At 30.0% G+C, this 21,420-nt stretch overlaps 1 long non-coding RNA gene across 2 annotated transcripts in view; it reads left to right on the top strand.

Annotated features, from left to right (window-relative positions):
* Positions 1–2,640: 2,640 nt before the first annotated feature.
* LOC142333066 (uncharacterized) overlaps positions 2,641–21,420 on the top strand; it is an 87,205-nt gene continuing 68,425 nt past the window's right edge. For both annotated transcript variants that reach the window (XR_012758508.1, XR_012758509.1), the window contains exon 1: positions 2,641–3,726. This is a non-coding gene — a long non-coding RNA (uncharacterized LOC142333066). The remainder of the gene's footprint in view (positions 3,727–21,420) is intronic.

Raw genomic sequence — 21,420 nt, 5'->3', positions numbered from 1 at the left:
TCATTAAACTCCCAAATTCCTCCAATATGTTAACCAATATAATCACATTATTTAATTGTGTACTAATTTCTTATTACAAAATATTATAATTTGAAAGAACTTACCTCATTTACACGTAGAATTATTTTCTATACGGTTGTCAGATTCACGTAAAATATATTTAAATATACTGAATTCTCTAAATACAAATAATCAAATAAACAAAATGTGATAACGGTTTTAAAAACACAACTACAAATCGTGAAGAAATAAACAATTTACTGTATGACAACGTTAATCTTTAATAACACTTTTAATATATTAATCACTTTTAATAGATTAATATCAGAAAGAAAATGTTAGATAATATTATTATGTAAGATTTTTTGATTTTTTTACATCGCTGAATATAATGGAAACAGCTAATAATATTATAATCAATTATAATTTTTCATCAACGTAACACACATTTTGATCTACGTAGTTGTTTTGATGAATTTCGACGCGAAACAGGGGGAGAACGTGAGAGTCAAATGCATTCACATTCTCTCTGCTTTCTCCCCCTCTCCAGTCTCCATACGTACAAACTAACCGCAGTAGTAATATTTTTCCTCCCTTCGATTGTTCAGAAGCCATCTTTTTTTTTATATTGTTAGGTTATTTTTACTTTTAATAAATTGAATCTCGTGTATTAAAAGTGATTAAATACGATGACTGAAGTTTCGAATTTTTTTTAAAAATATTTTTTGTCCAGATAATTTTTTTTTGTGTGTAGTGACAGAGCTTGGGTTATTAATCCTAGGATATCATATTCGAATCCTAATCAGACTCATTAAAATTGTACGAACCACTGTTTTACAGTGTAAAATTTATTATGATGTTTGGTCATCATTACTTTCAACGACAGTGTAATATATGTCTATAATGTCAGTTTAAACTTCAAAATCATCAGTTAAAAGTTCTGATCACTTTTAAATTGATAACGATGTTTTGAAAAAAAAATCGGGCATCATTACTTTCAGCGAAATCGGTATGATAGGTGATAAAGGTTGTAAATTGATTTTTTTTTATGATAGCTAATGACGTTATCTTATATATATTATACATAAGAAAGGGTATATCTTATATTAAATAATGATTTCTAAAAAAAGGGCGTATCTCAAAAATGGTCCACACAGACGATTTTTAACGAAATTTTGAAAGGCTTACTCGAAAGTGTGTTTTCCAACTTCCTGGAACGATAGCCGGCAGTTTCATGTGTCTAGGTCCAACCGTTCTCGACATACTAGCGCGAGCGAAATTCGCATATGTCAGTTCACCTTATGTAAATGAATGAAAGGTGGTTTTCATGCGATTTTTTAAATTTATAATTTTTTTACGACCATAACGACGCCCGACGTTATGGATCGGGCGTCGTTATGGAATATAATTTTTCATTAATATATATATTTTTTTAATTGTGGAGAATTATAATTTTTCAGTAGGGAAGAAGCGGAGCTACAATAGAATTTAAGGAAGTTTATAAAAAAAAAATAAAAAATAGTAAATTTTATCAATTTTTATTTTTGTAATTACAAAGGTTTAGCTAAAACAGATTTTAAGAGAGAAAAAAATTATATTTATATAGAATAGTATATTTTAGTATTTATATATAATTAAAATTGTGCGCGCGTGTGTGAGTATACAAATAAATAAATAATTTAATATATTATTTATTAAGAGATAATAAGGTGGTTTACTGAAACTGAAAATTATTATGACACCCCACCCCGTTCGCTTCGATTAATATACAGAGAATCCTATTCTTAATACGGAGGTTGTATTCATTAAACACAGTTCTAATATTTAGTGGCTATGTTGCCAATTAACCTGAATTTTCCTTCCCTCTTGGCCCCTTGCCAGCCAAGATTGGCATCAGGTATGATGCCAATTTCACTGCGTTGCGTATTTGACTTACTCAACATTTGCATAGAATAAACCTTCCTAGCTATAACCGGTAAGAGATGAAAAAAAAAATTTTAATTTTTACGGTAAAATTTTTTTTTTTTTTTTTTTTTTTTTTTTTTTTATTAACGAATCAGTATATTATACTGATAGTTTTACTATTATTTATATAAAAAAAAATATATATATATTTTCCTAAAATATTTAAAATCGATGTTATATTCCCCATTTGACAATAAATTATTTGATATTTGTCGTTTTATTTAGTAGTGTTAAAAAAAATCATACTTAATAACTTTTTTGCTTATTTTAAGTTTTGTGTTATATAATATAGTTAGTAAAATAATCACTGATTTTATCATCCGACCTCTTAGTTAACCGGAGTTACATACTTTATTATCCGTAAAATTTACATAAATTATTGCTTCTTGAAGTATTCGAATTATTTAAGAGATTTTCTTGTAGATGATTCAGAGATTAATTATGATTCAAATTAAATATAATCTGAGATAACTGTTTGTTAAAACGTCGATTATTCGGACCTCCATATCTCAAATATTTTGCGACTTAAAAGCGATGACAAATCTACGAGAACTTTAACAAATCTTAAATAACTTTTTTGTTTATTTTAATTTTTAAAGTTTTATAATATAGTTTGTAAAATAATCACTGATCTTATCCATCGGCTCTCCCAGTTAACTGGACTTACATGTTTCATTTATCCGTAAAATTTACGTATAAATTATTACTTGTTTTAAGTACTCGAGTTACCAGAGATTTTCTTGTAACAAAATTCAGAATTAATTCAGATTCAAATTAAATATAATCTGAGATTAATGTTTATTAAATTGTCGATTATTCGGATCTCCATATTTCAAACATTATGTGACTTAAAAGCGGTGACAAATCTGAGAGAAAAATAATTATTAAAATGCTGAAAAAAAATCGCTTGTTGAATCAAGACTCAGATTTAAGTTTGTAACTATCACGCATCTTATAAAATTGTCTTTTATAATTTTTTTAATTTCAGAAATTAAAAAATAATAAACTGTATATTTTTTATTGTTATATTTATCCGAGAAATGATTAGGCATAACTGTGCAACAAGGTTGAGCAGCGCCCGTGCGAAGTTAGGTACGGTAACTAACTGTACTATACTGCATCTTAAGTGAAAAATAATATTTTTTCTTTTACCTCATACAGAGCGGGGGAACGCATGCGCATGCGCAAGTAAGGAGTATTTCAGACTTTTTTATTGAAGAGAAATGAATTTGTGTAAGTCTCGACATTTTTTTATCTTACATGGTTTTGGAAGCAGGTCGTGTTAAATGTAATTAAAATATTTAATATTTCCTTTTTTAAATATGAATGGAGCCAACGGGATGAGATTCAGGCAATTCCGATTGTCATTTAGTATTTTTGTTTTATTTCACCAATACGTAACGTTAAATTTTTTTTTTTTAATCGATGCGTTCCCGTAAGCTGCGAGGTATCATTTTTGAAAAAAAGAATGCAACATAGTAAAATTTCTTATGCGAATGTGTTTACTTCCAATAACAAAGGAAGTTTTAATATTAAACTGTCTGTGTCGGTCGGTCGATCGTTATTATGAGAAATGAAACTACAGTGTAGGACATTTTAGATGGTGTGGTTACTTTCACAATTATTTAGCTGTGGCGGTTGAGAAATTAGTTGTAGAGCGACGGCAATTGCAGTGGTGGAGGGCGACAGAGATATTACATATGTGACACAGTATGGAATCCAGTGGCCATCATGGGTTGATTACACAGTTCATTGACTGCGGTAAGTATTTTTATATTATTTTAATATAGCATAAAATAAGTATCATTATTTTTGTATCTATAGTTTACCTATTGTACCCATACTTATCACGTAATAAATTTTATAATACAATTTGCACTCTCCTATTTTTACAAAATAAATTAACTAATTCGTATAGCCAAACATTTCTAACATTGTTTTCTAATTCTAATACCGGCAAAATAATATCCCAAAAATAAACCAACAGAAATGAAATGACTTATAAATTTTTCGTTATCCTGGTTATAAGTTTTACGTTAATCGACCAATAAAATAATCGAGGAAATAAAATTATTGCACAGTCTAAACGAACTGGTCAAGCAAAGTTTGTTTTATGTGTTAAAAATAATTATTTTATAATTTTAGATAATTTACAATTAAATCAACAGCTGACATTTACTTAATATTTCTTATAAATCTATAAATACATAAACTGTTTCATAATTATTATTCTTTTATAAAAGTAAATATTCAGCTAGCCTATCATATCAACTGATAATATTAGTAATTCATTTTTATTAAGGTACTGTTCAGCCTAAATTTAGAGCTCTTACTGTCAACATACACACACATTAACATGTATCTTTTTTATCAATAAAGTAAAATTATTTAAATGTTAACATGTAATAATCATTATAACTTATTAAAATTAATACTTAATCATCAACTGGACAATGTCTTTTATTGACTACAAAATATGAACCAGAAACGTTAATATGTAGGCTAATTACACCTAACTGAGATATTACACTGAAGCGGTTAGTTATTCGAACATATTTTGCTCCTCAAACACGGTTATTGAAGGTTCTGCAATTCAATACTTAAATTCATAATTAATAGCAGAGAAATGATATTGGAGATTCAGATATTATTAATCATTGGAATTGGGTTTGTAACAATTCATATTTAAATTTATCTTTATTATTATCAAAAACAATTTGTATACAAAGAGGTACTTTCATTAACTTTAATTTAATTGTGGAATAAGTGAAGGTTGATACTGTAAAATTTAATATTTTTTTCAGCTATTTAATAAAGTTTTTTTTTCTTATAAAGTAGAAATACTAATTAATTAAATACAGGATCAATGCCACTTTTTTTTTTGTTTTCAGTCATTTGACTGGTTTGATGCAGCTCCAAGATTCCCTATCTAGTGCTAGTCATTTCATTTTGGTATACCCCCTACTATATTTTAAATTAACTGTTCTTTCTACAGTAGTAATCTATGCCTTTGTAATTGTCATTTCAGACATTGTAAAAAGACAGGAGCAAATGTTATAAGTACAGCGGCTTAAAACAAACTAATGGTAACTTACTGAGACAGGCTTTCTTGCATGACCCCACATCAAAATGAAATAAAGTGTATTGAGAATGGACCTAATACAAGGTCCTCAGATATTATTTGCAAACAAATTTTCTTCAAATTTATTCCTGTCAAATATTCCATATATTCCTACATCTATTTCAGAATTAAAAAACACGATTCAAACAAAGTTTAAGTAGAGAATAGTTTAGAATTTAAACATTTTGTTCAAGGTAGAAAAAATCATTTATAGAGAAGATATCTAAAAATATTAAGAGATAAACTATTATGGAGGTTTTAAATGTCTTATATTCATTAAGAATAAATAAAAAATAGATTTTGCTTTTTTTTTTGTCTTCTGTCATTTGACTGGTTTGATGCAGCTCTCCAAGATTCCCTATCTAGTGCTAGTCGTTTCATTTCAGTATACCCTCTACACCCTACATCCCCAACAATTTGTTTTACATACTGCAAACGTGGCCTGCCTACACAATTTTTCCCTTCTACCTGTCCTTCCAATATTAAAGCGACTATTCCAGGATGCTTTAGTATGTGGCCTATAAGTCTGTCTCTTCTTTTAACTATATTTTTCCAAATGCTACTTTCTTCATCTATTTGCCGCAATACCTCTTCATTTGTCACTTTATCCACCCATCTGATTTTTAACATTCTCCTATAGCACCACATTTCAAAAGCTTCTAATCTTTTCTTCTCAGATACTCCGATTGTCCAAGTTTCACTTCCATATAAAGCGACACTCCAAACATACACTTTCAAAAATCTTTTCCTGACATTTAAATTCATTTTTGATGTAAACAAATTATATTTCTTACTGAAGGCTCGTTTAGCTTGTGCTATTCGGCATTTTATATCGCTCCTGCTTCGTCCATCTTTAGTAATTTTACTTCCCAAATAACAAAATTCTTCTACCTCCATAATCTTTTCTCCTCCTATTTTCACATTCAGTGGTCCATCTTTGTTATTTCTACTACATTTCATTACTTTTGTTTTGTTCTTGTTTATTTTCATGCGATAGTTTTTGCGTAGGACTTCATCTATGCCGTTCATTGTTTCTTCTAAATCCTTTTTACTCTCGGCTAGAATTACTATATCATCAGCAAATCGTAGCATCTTTATCTTTTCACCTTGTACTGTTACTCCGAATCTTAATTGTTCTTTAACATCATTAACTGCTAGTTCCATGTAAAGATTAAAAAGTAACGGAGATAGGGAACATCCTTGTCGGACTCCCTTTCTTATTAGGGCTTCTTTCTTATGTTCTTCAATTGTTATTGTTGCTGTTTGGTTCCTGTACATGTTAGCAATTGTTCTTCTATCTCTGTATTTGAACCCTAATTTTTTTAAAATGCTGAACATTTTATTCCAGTCTACGTTATCGAAAGCCTTTTCTAGGTCTATAAACGCCAAGTATGTTGGTTTGTTTTTCTTTAATCTTCCTTCTACTATTAATCTGAGGCCTAAAAATGCTTCCCTTGTCCCTATACTTTTCCTGAAACCAAATTGGTCTTCTCCTAACACTTCTTCTACTCTCCTCTCAATTCTTCTGTATAAAATTCTAGTTAAGATTTTTGATGCATGACTAGTTAAACTAATTGTTCTGTATTCTTCACATTTATCTGCCCCTGCTTTCTTTGGTATCATAACTATAACACTTTTTTTGAAGTCTGATGGAAATTCCCCATTTTCATAAATATTACACACCAGTTTGTATAATCTATCAATCGCTTCCTCACCTGCACTGCGCAGTAATTCTACAGGTATTCCGTCTATTCCAGGAGCCTTTCTGCCATTTCAATCTTTTAATGCTCTCTTAAATTCAGATCTCAGTATTGTTTCTCCCATTTCATCTTCCTCAACTTCCTCTTCTTCCTCTATAACACCATTTTCTAATTCATTTCCTCCGTATAACTCTTCAATATATTCCACCCATCTATCAACTTTACCTTTCGTATTATATATTGGTGTACCATCTTTGTTTAACACATTATTACATTTTAATTTATGTACCACAAAATTTTCCTTAACTTTCCTGTATGCTCCGTCTATTTTACCAATGTTCATTTCTCTTTCCACTTCTGAACACTTTTCTTTAATCCACTCTTCTTTCACCAGTTTGCACTTCCTGACGTTCATCACGAAACCTACTCCTGCCTGCCCATTATTTGACGCTGAGTTAATTACTCTAAAATCACCTGACCAAAAGTCGCCTTCCTCTTCCCACCGAACCTCACTAATTCCTACTATATCCACATTTGTCCTACCCATTTCCCTTTTTAAATTTTCTAGCCTACCAACCTATTTTAAGCTTCTAACATTCCACGCTCCGACTCGTAGAATGTTATTTTTTAATTTTCTGGTGACCCCTTCCTTAGTAGTCCCCACCCGGAGATCCGAACGGGGGACTATTTTACCTCCGGAATATTTTACCAAGGAAGGCGCCTCCATTATTGCTATGTGAAAATGCAGAGAGCCACATTTTCTTGGAAAAAAAGCAGCTGTAGTTTCCCATTGCTTTCAGCTGCGCAGTACTCAGAGGACTAAGTGATGTTGATACGGCCGTTTAAGTCGTCCTGACTCACGCCCCTAACAACTACTGAAAGAGCTGCTGCCCTCTTTCAGGAATCATTCCTTAGTCTGGCTCTCAACAGATACCTCTCCGATATGGTTGCACCTTCGGTCCAGCTACTCTGTATCCCTGAGCACTCAAGCCCCCTCACCAACGGCAAGGTCTCATGATTTATAGAGGAGGAGATTTTGCTATTGAGAACCATTTCATTAAATTTACAAATACCTTTTTATGATGAAATATTATTTTTGAGTCCTTATATATTACAATGTAAAGTTTTTATTGAATTTACCATTTTATTTCAATTCACATCATTTTCAATTGATTATGAAGAACGATAGAAACATTAAAGAAATTTTTCATCTGCTTTAAAAGTTTTGATTAAGATATATTTATGAATGAGTGACAAGTATCAATATAGGTCTGCATATTTTAGATAACAATACAGAAAAAACATTCTTTGGAAATTAACAATTTATTATAAGTTCAACAATTAATTATTCAGACCATTAAGGCTAAGAATGGATCTGAACAAGTGTAATCCTGATCTAGTAATAAAATTTATTTGATTTGAGTGAAAGCTATCATTTAAACACTAGTATGCTAAATAATTTATTAAAATTTGAATTATCATTCATTTTATGGGTTACAGAGCAATGACCTAACAACAAATATGCTAATGCATATAAGATTTTTCCAGGTTATTTTCAGTATTAAATAGAGATCTCAAATGACTATGAAAAGGTGAAGTAAAAGAGATGTTTACATCAATCTAAGATTTAAAATATGCAATAGGTGCTCTGTTGAAGACATCATTGTTGCAACACAGCTTGAATTGCAATTCAATTTCAAATAGTAACATCTGTTAGATGAAGTTAAAGCAAACAAAGCAGTTGTTAATAATACCAATAAAAACATATAAGATCTTTACTTAAATTTATCAATAATATCTGTTTGTCAATTAAGCAGTGTAAATTTAATTGCAGTTTGATGAATGTAAACAATTTCTTAATGCTACATCATTTGCTGTTATTTGATTATTGTAACTGATACACTGAAAGTCGTCCTATTATAATAAATACTATCAAAGATTTCTTAATCCGGCTTCTAGTCAAGGCATTTATTACAAGACAATATGGTTTTTAAAAATTCAGGCTTATTAGCAATATTAAAAAAAGCTTACAATAGTTATTTGTTCATTAAAATATTTTGACATCTGTAAATAATCATTTTTCAAATATCACATTACACTTGTGTTCAGTTCACTCAAGAGTCGCATAGCTGATTTTCAATTCATAATCAGATAAATACAAAAATAAGGATGATCATCATGTTGAAGATTCATTGACTAATCTACAAATAATTGTGGATTTTAGATTAGTTAATGATTGATGGTAAAGAATTAATTGCTAAAATGATCAAACAATCTTTAATAGTACACAGAGATAGCAACAGTTTATAATAAATTTGTTACTGTAATTTGATTATAATTTGTCATTATATTATATTTAATTACAATATTGCAATATGTTTCTAAAGTAGTTGTTTCTTTCAGTAGTTGTTAGGGGCGTGAGTCACAATGACTTAAACGGTCATATCAACATCACTCAGTCCTCTGAGTACTGCGCAGCTGAAAGCAATGGAAAACTACAGCTGCTTTTTTTTCCAAGAAAATGTGGCTCTCTACATTTTCATATAGCAATGATGGAGGCGCCTTCCTTGGTAAAATATTCCGGAAGTAAACTAGTCCCCCGTTCGGATCTCCGGGTGGGGACTACTAAGGAAGGGGTCACCAGAAAATTAAAAAATAACATTCTACGAGTCGGAGCATGGAATGTTAGAAGCTTAAAAAAGGTTGGTAGGTTAGAAAATTTAAAAAGGGAAATTGATAGGATAAATGTGGATGTAGTAGGAATTAGTGAGGTTCGGTGGGAAGAGGAAGGCGACTTTTGGTCAGGTGATTTTAGAGTAATTAACTCAGCTTCAAATAAAGTTGAAGAACATAAGAAAGAAGCCGTAATAAGAAAGGGAGTCCGACAAGGATGTTCCCTATCTCCGTTACTTTTTAATCTTTACATGGAACTAGCAGTTAATGATGTTAAAGAACAATTTAGATTCGGAGTAACAGTACAAGGTGAAAAGATAAAGATGCTACGATTTGCTGATGATATAGTAATTCTATCCGAGAGTAAAAAGGATTTAGAAGAAACAATGAACGGCATAGATGAAGTCCTACGCAAGAACTATCGCATGAAAATAAATAAGAAGAAAACAAAAGTAATGAAATGTAGTAGAAATAACAAAGATGGACCACTGAATGTGAAAATAGGAGGAGAAAAGATTATGGAGGTAGAAGAGTTTTGTTATTTGGGAAGTAGAATTACTAAAGATGGACGAAGCAGGAGCGATATAAAATGCCGAATAGCACAAGCTAAACGAGCCTTCAGTAATAAATATAATTTGTTTACATCAAAAATGAATTTAAATGTCAGGAAAAGATTTTTGAAAGTGTATGTTTGGAGAGTCGCTTTATATGGAAGTGAAACTTGGACAATCGGAGTATCTGAGAAGAAAAGATTAGAAGCTTTTGAAATGCGGTGCTATAGGAGAATGTTAAAAATCAGATGGGTGGATAAAGTGACAAATGAAGAGGTATTGCGGCAAATAGATGAAGAAAGAAGCATTTGGAAAAATATAGTTAAAAGAAGAGACAGACTTATAGGCCACATACTAAAGCATCCTGGAATAGTCGCTTTGATATTGGAAGGACAGGTAGAAGGAAAAAATTGTGTAGGCAGGCCACGTTTGGAATATGTAAAACAAATTGTTAGGGATGTAGGATGTAGAGGGTATACTGAAATGAAACGACTAGCACTAGATAGGGAATCTTGGAGATCTGCATCAAACCAGTCAAATGACTGAAGACAAAAAAAAAAGTTTCTTAAGTGTTAAAACTTAAATTGAACATTTGGTATTTTCAAGTTTATAGGTACTTACAATAATGAATCTATTGATTTCTCATTTATAAATAGTACCATGATTGAATCTGTCAAATTGTGATTCTTCATGGCAGGCGTAGGTTTAAAATCGTGATCAATTGTCATGGTTTTTATGTTTCATTACTAAGACTTATCTCACCCTTTGTCTTGCTAACAAAGCTATTAATCTGGAATTGTATCTGACTTGAACCTTTAAAAGATTCATATCAATTAGCGGTATACCTACTCAAGTCTTTTCTCACAACAGTTTTGAAAAAATATATTAATCATAGTTTATCATTATCATCATTTCCATTGGATTCTTCATATTTTTTCTTGAACCTATTTTCCAAAAAATTCCAGTTAATCATTTAGGCCATTGCAATTACTTCAAAAATTCATGCAATCTATTTGCAGCAATACCATTTATCTCGTAACGTTTCTGTTGGAAATTTGGTGTTGATCAGCAACAAGAATACTTCACCGTCCATTGGAATCAAAATGTTATTCAGATTCTGACAACCTAGCAGGGTTATTGATTTAAATTCTGTTAATGGTCAGCTCCCAAGACCTATGCATAAATTATTTGCTGGCAGTGTCTGACGGTTAATTGAATATTAATTGAAATTAAAAAAAAAGTAACTTCACATGTAACTGAGAATGTTAAAATAATTTTGGTGATAGATATTATACGTTATTATTGTGATTTATATTACGGTTATAAACATTAACTTGTTATTAATGTAATATTCTGTATATTTATATCTTACTCATATGCTCTTCTAACACTACTCTACAGAGTGTACATATATACTATACACACATATGCTGACAACACATAAAACAAGCATTCTCGCACATACATATGTATAACACACAGATATTGTGTGTATGTTAGATGCGATAAGTTGCTAAATGTGTAATAAATCATTTATACATTCTACCCGATAGCCCCATGGTTATTCAAACCATTGGACACATCTTCCGCTGCATCATGAAGAAATTAAAAAAACCCTAGTCGCTATAGATTATAGGTACAAGTGAGTGATAATATGTATACGTTTACCTATATTAAAAGTTAATATTATGAACATAATGATTATTCTTATTATCGTTACATATTTATGATTATCACATAGATTAATGTGTCTATACAGCATTCACTTATTTTATAATACATTCATTTACATCATATTATTGTATGACATATAGAAATAACAAATCAGTCATTACTCTAAAATTTCATTTTAATGTTATAAAAATTTATAACATGATTTTTGGCGGGCAGTATGTTCAGACTCAAGTATCAATTCTTATTATAAAGAATTGCTGCCTTCTTCTTACTCGTTAAAGTATTAAGTTGCCTCGTTCTTCTTACTCTTTTGTAAAAGTAAATAAATTTGTATATTCATCTAGCCTTTTGTCAGCTGAATTCATTATTAATTCATTGTTCAGTCTAAATTTAGAGCTCCTACTGTCGACATACTCATCTTTTTCAACAATGTAATGTAGAGTTATTAAATAAATTAATACTTAATCGACTGGACAATGTTTTTTATTTACTACAAAATATGAACCGGCAAAGTTAATAGGTAGATTAATTACACCAAAGGTGTTAGTTATTCAAACATATTTTGAAGTAAATAAAAGACTGTCTGATGTAGGCTTAATTTACTGTACATTCCATACCGACTGGAGACTGTGTGCAACACATTCTTTCCTGAAGAAAGGGCTTATTAATTTGTCGAATTCTTTCTTATGATTGTGATTAATGTAAACAGTCTGCAGTATAGTTGGAACTAATTACTTTCTTTGATAGTAATGATGCTCGGTATAAGGAAGTGAATATTTCATTTGTACGACTGAACATCATTTCTGTTTTCAGAAGGTTAGTACATTGTAACGCGACAATGTATAAGTGAAGAATCTAACAGGAATCGGCCTCTTCCTAATTCTAAGTACTTCTGGGTGGCTTCTTCCTAAGTTACTAACAGTTTCGAATTATGGTCAGAATTGGCTTTTTTATACGCTTTATTAAAATTTAAAAAAATAAAAGTAAATGATTTTACTTTTAGACCGAATTGATTGTCGGTCTATTGTCGATGTAAAGGAATTGTGTTAGAAGTAGCATTAACAAAAATATGAAATGACTATCTATCAACCGTAGTTAGCCGCATTACTATGGAGACAACACCGCCCCCTCCTCAGACTAATCGTGCTTCTATTTCAGGTTTTTCCATTTTATTACAGCCTTTATAAGAAGATTATTTGGCTTCACTTTGAGCAGTGTAGTACTTATTCCTCCTTTCAAATACCTATTCCTATAACACTTTATTATGTTTACTGGCAATCTCTTTAGTGCCTGTACCTCTACTTTTTTCATGTTGCTGTTTTTACTTTTTTTGCACATAAGTTTATACTGTTCTGTTTTTTCTGAATTTTCTACATATGAGCAGTCTCACAAAGCGATTTCTTCTTTCCTTTTTGTGTTGCCCTTTTTAATTTCTTATTCAGTTTTCTCCATGATCTCTTGTCGTCATATTTCTTGTAAGAAGAAGAATACTCCATGGCCATAGAGATCGCTTCACTCGCCATTCACAATTTGCCAAGGGGAGCAGCACCTTGGACATCCACAGAGCTTGCTTTGGTCACAATTTCCATCTAACCAGATGGCTCAACTCCCTCAATCAACTCACTGTACGTTATCCTCATGGTTGTGAGAATTAATACTGATAAATAATGTTTTTAGTATTCAATCTTTATAGAAACCTGAAAAAACTAAAGGTAGAATAATAGTAAGTATGGTAACTAAAGCACTCAGAACTTTGGCAATGAAAAATTCATAACTAACTTCTGTTGCCATAGTATGAGAAATATAAAAGAAAAGGATTAATTCACCGTTTCACCCATCTTGGGAGTAAAGAAATAATGAATGTTTTTATTATCTTAATCATATACACATTTCCGAATAACCGTGATCTGTTAAATCGAGAGTGTACAGGATGAATGCAAAAGTTAGCCTTCAACTTGCTAAAAAATAACCTGTTTGAATTTTGAAAATCAGACGATTGTTTGGAGAGATATTATAAGAGCACCCCCATTGCACCTTCCAAAAGAGTACCCTGTTTGTTACCACTTTATGGTGATGATTAGTCTAGCCTCCCAGGAGGAGCCCGCATACCTTACCACTCTAGTCTCTTACACAGCCCCCATGGGAGGCATATTATTACTGTGAAAAAGAAATTTATTTAATATTATTTTAAGTAAATTTAATTCTATTACTTTTATAATATTATTCATTCTACTGATTCGAATCATTCAATTCAAATGCAGCTCACACTGTGATAGACTCACAGTTCATTAATTCAAGTCATTAAATGACTTCCAGAAGTAATCTGTATTACTATTGGAAGGTAGAAATCTGTTAATCATTTGTTTTTGTAGCTTAAAATTAACTCTGAAGTATTGTAAGTTTTATGTTTATTTATAGTTTGTTTAATTATTACTGTTTGAGCAACTTAATATTATTTTGGTGATAACCGTACTGGTACCGTTGTATCCCATAGAACTTGTAAATTATAAAAGAGTAGTGTATGATACTGCAATCAATTTTTGTTTTATGTACTGGATACTTTTTTATGCAAATTTAACTACAGTTGACATTAAAAATGTTAGAATGAAAAATAAAGCCGACCTCCGTGGCGCGAGTGGTAGAGTCTCTGTTTTTCATCCGGAGGTCGTCCCGGGTTCGAATCCCAGTCGGGCATGGCATTTTCACACGCCATAAAAATTGTCATTCATTTCATCCCCTGAAGCAATACTTAACGGTGGTCTCGGAGGTTAAAAAAAAAATAGAATGAAAAGTAAATGGTAGAAAAAAAATGAGTCCACCGGGTTGGTCTAGTGGTGAACTCGTCATCGCAAATCAACTGTTTTCGAAGTCGAGAGTTCTAAGGTTCAAATCCTAGTAAATGCAGTTACTTTTTTTTCGGAATTAAATACTACCCACAGGATTGGTCTAGTGGTGAATGGGTCTTCCCAAATCAGCTGATTTTGAAGTCGAGAGTTCCAGCGTTTAAGTCCTAGTAAAGCTAGTTATTTTAATGCAATTTTAATACTAGATCGTGGATATTTTGATGGTTGGATTTCAATTAATCACAAATCTCAGGGATGGTCGACCTGCAGCTATACAAGGCTACAACTTCATTTACGTTCATATATATTATATATATTATATATATATATATATATATATATATTATCCTCATTCAACCTGCAAAGTAATACCTTACGGTGATTCCGGAGGCTAAACAGAAAAAGAAAGATGAATAATGACTGACAACTGTCTAATGAACGAGCGATCTTTCGATTACTAAGTTGAATGTTGACCGTTACACTGATATGTCTGTTTATTTTTGTTTGTGAAAATTCTACTATGCAAAATTATGTACGCCAGTCACATATATAGATAGTCGCTAATTTAACATCAATAACAAAATTAAACTACTGGGCCATTGTACGAATTCAAATCCTATCAGGATTTATTATACCTTTAACACAGTGAATCCTAAGCCCGTGCGTGGATTTTATGGGATATCGACATTTTTGTAGTAATCAGAGCCTTTGAAATCCACGGGCATTCTTATTTAATTTCGTTATAAATTTCATACAGATAGCGTTCGTTGTTACGTTTTACGTTTCATCGGTTAGTTCTTTATTTTATTTGGAATGATTCTTTTGCTTTATTCCCCAGTCTGCCGGATATTTTTGAAAATATCGAGTATAAACTATAGGTTTGTTTTCGTGTTTGAGGTTAGAGATGTTTGTACTATTGAATTGGTTGTAAACAAAGTATATATGTTTTTTTTTTGTGTAATCGTTTATTTTTATTCGTAAGTAAAAATAATAATTATTGACCTGTATTTTAGTGCTAAGTTATGTCGTTATTAACAACGTAATTAGCCTTAATTAACCTAATACAAGCTTTAATTAGGTTCACTTTAATTAGTCTTAATTGCCAATGCCTTTATTTTTTACTGGGAATCACGACCATCACCCTGGAGGCATAAATGTGATTTAGAAAAATTTATTAACTGTGTAGTTAGTTAATTTAATCAAATTAACACGAGTATTTGTATTACGTAGGTTTTTAATATATTTTTACATTTCAATAAATAAAATGAATTAAAAAAACAATTGTTTTTAAATAAATTGTTATCAAATGATTAAAATTGTTCAAATGTTCCTGAATTGTGTAGATGTTCATACTTAAACTAGGATATGGTATTATAGGTTATAATGTAGTTAATGTAAATTATTAAATTTTGTTAGGCTAATATCTAAAACCTAACAAATTTTTTGTTTATTGCTTTAATTTTCTGTTTAAGATTCCCTTCAACTTTGATATGGGTTCCATTGTTTTTACGTATTTGAATTTTCTTATTCAATTATTATATATGGTGTATTGTTTAACAACAGATAATTTTTATTTAGTACATAAATTATAGAAAATATTTAATTTCTGATTTGTGTGGTAATTTTTAGTAAAGTTGTTTTTAGTATGTATTTATTATAGCTTAATTTATAATTGTCTTTGTGGAGTTCCCCTTATAATATTATGAACCATGAAAAATTTTGTTTGCAAAACATATTTATTTATTTGTTAAAACAAGTTTGTTTTTTATTTATCAACTATAGGTATTTTCTTTGTTTTTGATGATATTGTCTGCTAAGATCTTTAGCCACTAAAATATGCCAAAAGCATTAGGGAAATTATATTCAGAGTTACCGAGTCTATTTAATGATATATTGAGTTTTTTTTACATTTGTATCAATTCTACTTTTTAACAAATTAGGTAATTTACAATTTTTTTCTCTTCAAAAAACAAAATTACCATTTACACATTTACAATATTTTTAAAAAGGTACGTTCATTATAAATATTTCATAGTTGTAAAATTAATAGATAGCATTCATTTATAAAATTGTGACTCATTCATTAAAGAGTTCACAGTTTTTTTATATCTTTTCAGTTTTGCAGAACAGGTTGTTATAATATATAATAACAATTTAGATATATTATTTTTGTAAAATGATTTAAGGTTGTTATTTCACTGCATATTATTTTACATCAAAAATAATTTTTTGAAGCAAAGCTTCTTAATGCAGGCCTTGGGATGGGGAGTCAATTGAGAAAAAAACAAGTGTATTTGTTAAATATTATTAACAATATATTAAGTCGCTGTAAAAAGATTCACAATATAATTTTTTTTTTTATAAAGCCTGTAGTTATGTTATTATTGAGTTTGCAGGTATTACTATTTCAGGATATTGTAACTATAAAAATGAGTTGTTAATTTTCCGTTATCATCAATGTACCATGAAGAACCAGTTGATGTTTCACATCAACTGGGGGGTTAGTATTTTCAGTCAAAAATACTGTTAAGACAAATTAGAATGAAGAATCAATTCATATGAAGTAATTCAACCAAAATATTTTTGGCTGCTTCATCATTTTTTATTTTATTTCTTTTATAAGTTATTGCCTAACATACTGGCAGTCCAAAACATGTCTTTTTCTATTCTTATCCCAACCTGCTTGTGACTGGTGGCCATGCTTGTTTTTAGCAGCACATACTCATTTTTGGCTATGCAGACATTAGCATAAACTTTAATGTTTTTGGATTGGATTATGCCAAAAAATTGCAACATATAAACATTTCTTTTTCATCAAATTCTCCTCTTTAATTTGGGTCCTTTATATTAAAACCTTTTAATAGGTAAAAATGACCACCAAAATTTGATATCAAATAATAATAAATTCCCATTTTTACAGTTTAAATATGCAATGAAGGGGTGAAATATCGAGTGGATTTTTCTTTATATTACAAAAGCCACGATACTGACCGTAGAACATTGATAAGTGTTCCTTTCTTTTTTTATTATTATTTTTTTAATTTAAACTTTTAAATCTTTTGAAAGATTGAGGCTTTTTATTTCTGGTGGGGGGCTTTGGATAAAAACCTAATTTTATCAAATAATATGCATCTATGTAGAGCCAATTACAGTAAAAATTTTAATATCTGATTTTGAACAAAGTTAATGAATTATCAAAATATGCACAAATCATGTGCATTTACGCCATTATTAACCACTCTGAAATTTATGAAATATTTATTTATTTTACAAACTTAAATCATAGAACACTTTGTAAATCTGATATTTTGTTTTTAGTACTGAGTAAGCTTTGGAATTAGTCTACAACATATCTAATTTAACTAATAAAAATGAAAAGTTAATTAATCAAATAAAAAGTACAGATTGAAAAAATTAAACTCATTTAAAAGTTTGAAAGTAATTAAGAATAAGTATAGCAGCTAAATACAATGAACACTCAGAATAGCGAACTACCAGTAAAATACTGGAAAATGTGGACAAGATTTTGGAATTCATCTGTGAATTATATATTAATTTTGTAATTGGGTTTGGGGTTTAGAAAAAATCTTAACCAAAAACTTGAGCATGCATCCATCATTCATATGACTGTGAAGTTAGTCCTCGGATATTGCCATCCAAAAGCAGCAATGTGTTCAGGAGAAAATGTGCCTGTTTGTTTAGTATAATTTGACATTTAGACAATATTTCTTCCATCTTTAGACTTTTTTTTCAGGAAATATTGATAAATTATTTGATGAGTTTATTCTAAAATAGTTATATTACATTAAGTCAAACTAAAGTTAAAATTGTTACTAAAACCTAAATTAAATAATAAATTATTTAAAACAAAATAATGTAATTAATACGTAGCAGTTTTGTTATGTTTAATTGCTTCATCTTAGTGTTATTGGTTGTTTGGAGCTCCAAGTTACCAGTTGATTTGAGTGTTTGTAACTACAAAATACCCAGTTATGGACAGAGTGTATTCCTTTTAGTTAAGTTTTAAACAACATGTGAAGTATTATTTGATTCTAAAGCATTTCCAAGCTATTCCACAGTTAGTGTTATTGTAATTTTGGTGACTGTAAATTTAGATGAAATTAGGTCAAATGACTATTAAAGCCAGTTATTTTTACACGGATTTGAATACTAGATCGTGGATACCGGTGTTCTTTGGTGGTTGGGTTTCAATTAACCACACATCTCAGGAACGGTCGAACTGAGAATGTACAAGACTACACTTCATTTACACTCATACATATCATCCTCATTCATCCTCTGAAGAATTATCTAAATGGTAGTTACCGGAGGCTAAACAGGAAAAAGAAAGGTCAAATGACTATTACATATCTCTTTATACCATTTTGAGAGCTTTGCAAGAAATTTTAGCTTGATGTCTGGTAACAGTTAAGGAATTTTTAAATTGCATTAGGAACAAATTATATGCACATCAAATTGAGAATTTTTTGTTCTTTGAAAGTCTTAAAATATGAGTATTTTAAAGTATTATGATTAAAAATATATTTTTTAATATGACTGTTAGTCATTATTGTTAGTAAAAGGAGTGATTGTTGGGTTTACAAACTGTAATAAATTTAAGTAATGTTTTAACACTTATTATTCATAGGCTATATGATTTTGGTGTGATGAAAACTTTCAATGCCAATAGTGAGAATTGATTCTGATTGTTTGTGATGAAGTTCTGATATGTGAACACATTCTTAATAATATAATTTAGTGGATAAATCTCAGAGAGATGCTAGCTTTTGTAAATTGCAGTCGGGCCCATATCCTTACATTCCCTTACTTGCCAATTTTGTCCCTTCTCCTTTTGATATTGACCTTAATACCTGTCACACTTTTCAACATATTTTCCTCTTCTTGCCTCTTGAATATTTGTTGCTCTCTCATCTTGTCCAAAATACTTCCAGTTTACATTTCAGCTTAGTTCAACAAAATATACAGTAATACCCCCAAAGACCACATTTACATTACATGTAAATCTCCATTACATATGCCATACTTTCCTTGCACTTGCACTCCGGTGCATACAGTGTATATTCTGCTTTTGAATCCTTTACAACAATTTTTGTTCTTCAAAGAAACTGATATGCTTTACTAGTCATCTGGTGTTTATTCAACATCTGATTTCCTCTGTAAATTTCTTGTCATGTTGTCTTTAATAAGAAAGCAGTGTTATTTACAGAAAGTAAAAATGATAGTTTTGGACACCGTTCTTATTGTTTAACAATCCTGTTTTATTTGTCTGTATTCTGTCCTCTATGTTTTTCAAGCTCTAAAATTATGCCAAATGAAGTGGTAAGATCTTTGTGGTTTTCCTTCAATGGTTTCAACATAAATATCATTGTTTTTTTGTTTTTCATGGACCGTGATTGATTTAATGTGAAGCCCCCTTATGGATAGTCCATTATTGATTCCATCATTTTTTCAATTGTTTAATTTTCAGTCTTCACCATTCTGAACTAACTTATTTTTATTTGCAGGAGGGGGACAGATAAGCATTTTGTATGTTATATGTCAGTTTTACATATTATATGTTAGCTATTATTGTAGAGATAATAATTTTAGTAGCTTACGTCCATTTTTTTTATAAAATTAATATAATTACTACTGTGTATCGGTTTCTATTTTAGACACTTATTAAATGGGCCGAAAAATTTAAAAAGGATGAAAAAAAAGCTTTTCTTGTTTATTTCTTTGTTATATATTACTGGTGGTGTAAAAATATGCAAGTTTATTGAAGATGACAAGAAATTTGCTTCGCTTTTATTCACTTGTATAGTAAGCACTTGAGAGAGTACATACCCTCTACTATGGTAGTAGAAGGTACTAAGGTAGAACTTACCTTATCTTACGAGTAGTATTATCTTACTATTTTTTATTTCTAGTTATTTAAAAACATCTTGACTTAATTTTTATTTAAAGTGTGGATAGACCTATAAAAACAAAAAAAAGTTTGTAAGAAATGCAAAAATGAAAAAAAATTGCAGAGAAATAATGTAATGAGATTACTATCAAATTTAAGACAAGGCTCTCTCAAATGAAAAAAATATATTATTTTTTGTGCAACTATCAGAATGAAATCATGATATTTGTCGTTATAATAATTCAGTATTAAGCAATGACAGGAATAAATTAATGAACTATTTCTTCAGATTGTCATGTAGAAAATTTGTTTTTTTTTAACCTCTGGTACCATCATTAGGTATTACTTCATAGGATGAGATGAATGACAATTTTTGTAGCATTTAAAAATGCCATGCCTTATCGGGATTTGAACCCGGACCTCCTCATGAAAGGCCGAGGTGTTACCACTTGTGCCACAGAAGCTGGCACTTCTTAATTTATCTGAACATAACGGACAAGACCATCAGAGGAAGTTCTTTAAAATAGAATGTCTGCTTTATGAGGAGTATGATGTGAACATACATAGATATTCATATATAAATTTCATAAAAAAGTTTTTTTTTGTTGATTTCACACTTATTTCTTTATATTAGTTAAAAATAAAGAAACACCTTTCATTTGGTACAAGTAAGTTTAAAGAAATATATATATATATTTAAAAAAAAATATTTTACTGTTTGTAAATGTAATAATTTGATATGAATGTCACTATAGGCCAATGAAGGAAGAAACTAGAGTTTGAGCTTTTATAATTTTATTACGAAGTCGAAAATAAAATAATATTCATGATATGAAACCTTTTATACTGTTTTAATGAGACTAATTTAAACAGCAAGAAATTAATTATATGAAAACACATATAAAACTTATTGAAATAATACATTCATAGAAAAACATTGGAAAACTTGATTCTCATCCCTTTTAAATCTTTATACATTTCCTAT

Source organism: Lycorma delicatula, chromosome 12 (assembly GCF_047948215.1).
Source record: "Lycorma delicatula isolate Av1 chromosome 12, ASM4794821v1, whole genome shotgun sequence".
Taxonomy (NCBI): Eukaryota; Metazoa; Arthropoda; class Insecta; order Hemiptera; family Fulgoridae; genus Lycorma; species Lycorma delicatula.
Note: the sequence above shows the minus strand (reverse complement) of the source record. Positions and strands in the feature narration are given on the sequence as shown.